The 6000-nt window shown below is 38.2% G+C and overlaps 1 long non-coding RNA gene across 1 annotated transcript; it reads left to right on the forward strand.

Moving 5' to 3' along the window:
- The first annotated feature begins 1915 nt into the window (after positions 1 to 1915).
- Positions 1916 to 5761, forward strand: LOC145220327 (uncharacterized). The gene is made up of 2 exons (XR_013858106.1): positions 1916 to 4219; positions 4560 to 5761. It is a non-coding gene; the product is annotated as an uncharacterized LOC145220327 (long non-coding RNA).
- Positions 5762 to 6000: the final 239 nt, after the last annotated feature.

Below are 6000 nucleotides of genomic sequence, written 5' to 3' on the forward strand. Positions count from 1 at the left end.
TGCGCTGTAAAAATCATGGTTCGTAATCAGTAGAATGCATCGACTTTATACACATGCATACCACAGAAGACTATTGTTGAGACATGTGCCGCAATATGGGATGTTTTTTTTACAACAAACACTTTACCATTTAGTGACCAGACAACTTGGATTAAAGTAGCAGGTGATTTTAAAAGTATTTGAAAATTTCCTAATTATGTTGGCTCGAATGGTCGTAAGTCAAGATATAGAAACTATTAAACACAAAAATATAAAAATAGGAAAACATTGTGCTGTTCACAGTTTTTTTTTTATGACAAAAAAAAATTAAGAATTGTGCTACTAGCAGTTGCCCATTACAAATTCATCATGTTAGATGTTGGTAGTTTTGGTCGTGTTTTTTTCGGAAATCTGATTTTTGGAAGCTTTTATGAATGGTCAACTTAACTTGCCACAGCCGAAGGCACTACCTGTTGGAGATTCTGCATTTGTAATGCAAGAAAATCTCATGCGTCCATATGGAAGTGCAAACAAGACAAAAAAATATACGATTACAATTGCCTAATTGTTTATATCATACTTATCCAATTACTCCATAAATATGATTGCAAGTATTTTAACATAAACTTTATTTCTCGTCCCAACCCAGTTGCCTAAGTATTTGTCAACATACCCCAAAATTAAAATGCATCCTACTTTTTTCAAGAGCACGTGTGGGGTTTCATGTCCTTCGGGCTCCAGTCAGAATGGCACCACACAATGACGGTCATGTGGCAATTTGTGTCCTACATAATTTATTAGAACAAGGTGTGAAGCCAGTCGTCTCCGTTTGCAACCTTTTTGGTGGTTTCGCATACCTCTTACCGTTACTTGGCCTTCAACTCGATCCACGAACGAAATCAAATCCATACATATTTTTATTTCACAGTTGCAGCATCTCCCGTGGGCACAATACAGTTTGATTGCTCCTTCGAGGTAGCTATCGGAATTTGGCTTAATAGTATTGACATTTTGGGATCCCGTAAATCAGGGGCGGGCAACTTCTCCAGTCGGCGGGCCTGATATGGGAAAATGAAGTACTTGGCGGGCCGGATTCCTGAATCGATACATTAATCGCGTATTTATCCAGTGATTTGAAACGGATTTTGACCACCTAAACCAAATACATTCACGAACATCACAAATACAATACAGTCCAAACAATCTAACTGATATAACATAAAATTATTCACCACAGCAAATGTAATGCATACACCACAGTCCATAGACTTAAATACTGCTGAAACACTAACTCGGCTACACGTGTGGACACAAAGGAAACCGTGAAAGCAGGCCACACCCATGGTTGGCAGTTGTGTCGTAACAATGGACGTATGGTGCAATGGTAACAACGGCGGAAAAGTTTTTTTGCTATTGGGGAGCGTATACTGTCCGTTACAACTATAATTTGTCGCAGTAAGCAAGTAGTGGGGGATTGCGGCAGACTGTGGCCGCGGGCCACATTATCATGTAAGACCTGAAACTGTCTGCGGGCCGCTCAAAATCCCGTCGCGGGCCAGATCCGGCCCGCGGGCCGTATGTTGCCCGCCCCTGCCGTAAATAATGGCATTCAATGTTAGGGAAGAAGTTATCATATATTTGCCGTACTTTTTTGAAAATAGTGTCTATGTACGCATTGCTCCCAAATTTATTCGCAGTGCGTATTTTTTTGTAATACTGTCCCAAACGTCCAGACCAATGTGATTTTTTTCTTGCAGGTTGATGTAGTAAACATTGTGTGCATCAGAAAAGTTGTTTGTTTTTTAACTTTACCAAGATCGTTTAAAACATTTGTCGAAATCCATTTCTCCTCTGACGAACTGTTTTGAATTGTGCTCTCAATTTGTGGATCAACACTACAATCGCTTAAATTATCAGAAAATAAGCAATCGTTCGCGTGAGTTGACGTGGCGTCCGTGGCTTTCATCAGAAAAGTCGGACAGCGGTCAGGTTTTTGAAATACTAGTTGAAATAAGTTGAAATAAAAATTTGTTTTAGGGGATGCTGGCTTGCTGGTACTGATTGTGCCTGTCTCAGTGGAAGCATGGCGGTACACGTTTTTTGGATCGCCGTTTACAATTGAATTATTACATACAAAATGAAGCTTATTCCATTGCTCGTTGCTAAATTTTTGGGGGGTGACATTTTGAAATACACACCGTGGATGAAACCATTGCAACAAACATGATTCACATTCTACCATTTGTTCTCCGCACCATACAGTTTTGCAAACACAATATGTTTTTGGACCTGACGCACTTTCAAAGTCCCAAACCTCGGAATTTAACCGCGAATCAACAGGGTTTAATGTTAAATACGCATTTCGGTTGCTTGTTTTTTTTCGCTTGTCTGGGTACTGAAGAGTGATTAGGATATCTAGTAAGTCGCTTTGCCAAAGTTGTAATGCACGTCTTATAGTATTCGTCGGGTTTTGGAACCTCTTTTTTACAAATTATCAGTATCGTTTGTTTGTTTTATCTTTCGAACGCAAAAAGTTTACTCAAGCGATAACAATGAGATTGTTTTTTCCAAAATGAGTTTAGTTACAAAACGTCTTTAGCAGATCGAACTCAGAGATTACATGTTTTTGAAAATATCGGCCAATTGCCTTTGCCACACGATCTGTAACGTTTTTGTTTGCCCCGCCAATTTTTAATCTAGGACCTTTTACTACAGTACCCAAATAATGTAAATTTCTAAGAGTTTGCGTATTTTTACTTATTTCAAGTTGCGTTTTTCCGTGACGGGAAAAAACAAATGGTGATTTCATCCACGATAATGTTTCGCGTGTTAGAAAAAAGTCCGTAAGAAACAAGTCAAAAAACATCGTCGGATCCGTCACTTTACCGACAAAGGCGCTACCTTCGTCGGAGCCATCTTGTTCACCGAAGTTGGACGCCTCGTTGTGGTCAACGTGACACAAGGTTGTCCGACACACACCCAAATTTGAATCCTTCCATCGTTAAAAAAAATAGTATTAGCTTGATTGCAGTACTAAACGACCTGGTGATTCTGCTAGTGTTGACTTACCACGTCCAGTTGATCTTTTTAATTTTTGCATAGAGGACAGCAACTTCTCGACTTGATATTCGAGGCAACTCATGTACTGATAAAGCCCCAAATCGGAAATTCCCATTCCAGCAATCATCGAGGTCTGGAATGTCAAGGTCGAAAAAACTGCAACCATATCGTCTTGCCAACTTTTCGAGAATTACGTTGGCACCGGAAACGCATTCCATATGGTCTCCCACCTGCTTAAGGATAGCTAAAATGGCACTCTACGGCAAAAAAATAATTCTTTTATTACACCGAAATATAAATGCTATGTTAAAACAAAATAAAATACCTTCGACTGTGGGTAAGCTGTTTTGCAAGCTTCGATAAGCTTCTTTCCTTCTTTATCGATGTGGTGGTTGAAGCGACATTGTCCAGATGCAATTTCGTTTGTTCCCAGGGAAAGAACTATTAAGTCCACGTCAATAAAATGGGTTCCACCCGATAAATTCCAACATCCGTGCATCATTTTTCCACCTGGAAGAGAAACCGCATATAGAAGAATTCACTCTGATTACTCACTGCACCAGGGTGGACGATGTTTCTGCTGTTGCTGTCCTTCACCAACAACACAGAAGGAAGTGGCGACTTCGCAGCACGGAGATAACATGTCTGCTGGGATACTCTACAACACGTGTTCGTTTTCCTCTTCGCTGCGCCTCGCTTTAAACTCAAAACAAAAAGTTTCAAAAACATCACAATAATTATACATACACTTTAAACCAAACAACTAACAAAACTAAATTTTTTTTAAACAGTTAGATTCATCTGGTAGTGGCCGGGGGTAGACATATTCGTCACTTTTTTACTTAAGAAATTGATATTATACCAGTAGGCTTTTTGTAAACAACTGTCAAAATCGTGCATTCGGGGCCGGAATGTAATTTCGTTGTTCGTCAAACTTTAGTGAGATCGGCCCCAAAAGCAAATTTGGTCATGTTTACCCACCAAGGGGGAACGTTGTAGACATATTCGTCACTTTTTTATTTGAGGAATGGATAGTATACAAGTATTGGTGTTGTAACATATTGTGAAACACCATCTTCATTGCTAAAATCTACTCCAGAGCAAAACGTGGGAACAAATCCACGTTAGACGGAAAAAACGAAAAAATCGAATATAGACAAAAACAATGTGTCCCGTTCAGGTAAGGTGTCGGAGGTGCTGTCATCATCGCTCTGATTTGTCGATGGTGCATTTGTTTTTTTGGTTGTTGTACGGTTCACAGCTCGCCTTGTTCGTTTTTTTCCACGTTGCGATAAACATTCTTTTTTTCTCTCCACTAATCGCATGAATTCTTTCGAATCATCGCGCATGGATGGGTCATTAACAAAATACCGCAAATCATATTGTTCTTCCTCACTTTCATTATGTTGCTTTTTCTCCTTTTACTTGACCAAAAATACTGATAATAATCAATATGACTGATAAAACAGTCTATTTTTCTTCCTTTTGACAAAAAAACTATTATTTTTTTACAATTACAGCACTAGCCTAAATCTTCTGGTCGAAACAAATTGGCTAGACAAGACAACTCGGACCAAGAACATGACTATAGCACATTGTGTGATATGTTTCAATGTTTAACACTCAAATTTGGGCAAACTGCAATCACGATTTAATGTCCATAATAAACATGTGCTGGTAACTTTTGGTGAATATTTTTAGCACTTTACTTGGTGCAGGTTTTGTTTAATTACGATTTGTTTGCAAGAACCGATGTATGTTCGAAATCTCAACGGACTCTGCTATTGTATGAGCTTTCATATTCTGTGCTACCATAAGAGACACTTTGTATGATGCTCTTCTTTTGGTGATACTGGCCTGTCTGGTCTAGGCGCTGCCTTTTCGTGTTTTCAGCATTTTTCAAGTCGTTTCGACATGTTTGAAATATATCCTGCTTACTATACTGGTTCATTAGCCTGAAAATTGTAAATAAACCTACATAAGCTCTTCATGTAACTTATATAAACTCGCACGCATCGATAAACTGCAACTCTACAAAATAACTATGATATCAAATTAATTAGGAGATGACCGGTAACCATTAGCCCTAGCCTAGTTAAAATAGTCAGCCAATCTCACCAGTTACTTGGTTTTCTTTGTTATGTAGGTACTGTGACGCAACAATACCAATGTGAACTTGTTGCCCAGTTTTCTTACATCGTGTATTTACGGTGGTTTTAGTCGAGGACCGCAAATTGTGGACGTAATACATAAAAACACGCCGAACCTTTCGCGTACCACAGTTTGAGAAACACTGCTTTACATTAACGCACGTGTACTCTGATTGGCAACAAACCGTTCCTTTTAAACATAATCAAGACAACGAAACACACATAACACTATACGTAAAAAATCATACAAGTATCAATTGTAAAAATCAGTGAGCAGATTGTTAAACTCAGTTACATTTTGTGCATATGTCGTAATTAAACATTTTAAACATGGATTAGTTGCAGTCAAGCTAGTCCAGCAGCAATTACCATCTTCATGTAATTTTGAATGAATGCGAACTAAGGCTTCAGGCATTTTTACTCCTATCCGGTTTCTACGTTTTGTTTTAATGGCAGTAACCATTGGCGTTTTTGGAAATTGTACCCTTCAAAAATAAATGTGCTATATCGATTTTTTAATTATTTGTTTATGACTGAATAACCGAGAGAATGTTAACTAAATTGCCAAACAATGGTTATTATCAAACAACAATGGTCATTTACACATTGTCTTTGGCATTAATGAGTGTAAGAGTGACTTGTATTTAGTTGGCTTTGGTGATAGTCCTGTTGAAGTAATATAGCAAAACATACGAGAAATAGCAACATATTATAAATAGTAAATACCATATAGCTTATTGCGATAAGATTGGATGCATTTTTTTCTTCAAAAAATAAAAATCAGCAGTCCTTAGTGGAAACACCTGTTACG

This window comes from Phallusia mammillata, chromosome 3 (assembly GCF_965637545.1).
Source record: "Phallusia mammillata chromosome 3, kaPhaMamm4.hap1.1, whole genome shotgun sequence".
Lineage (NCBI taxonomy): Eukaryota > Metazoa > Chordata > Ascidiacea > Phlebobranchia > Ascidiidae > Phallusia > Phallusia mammillata.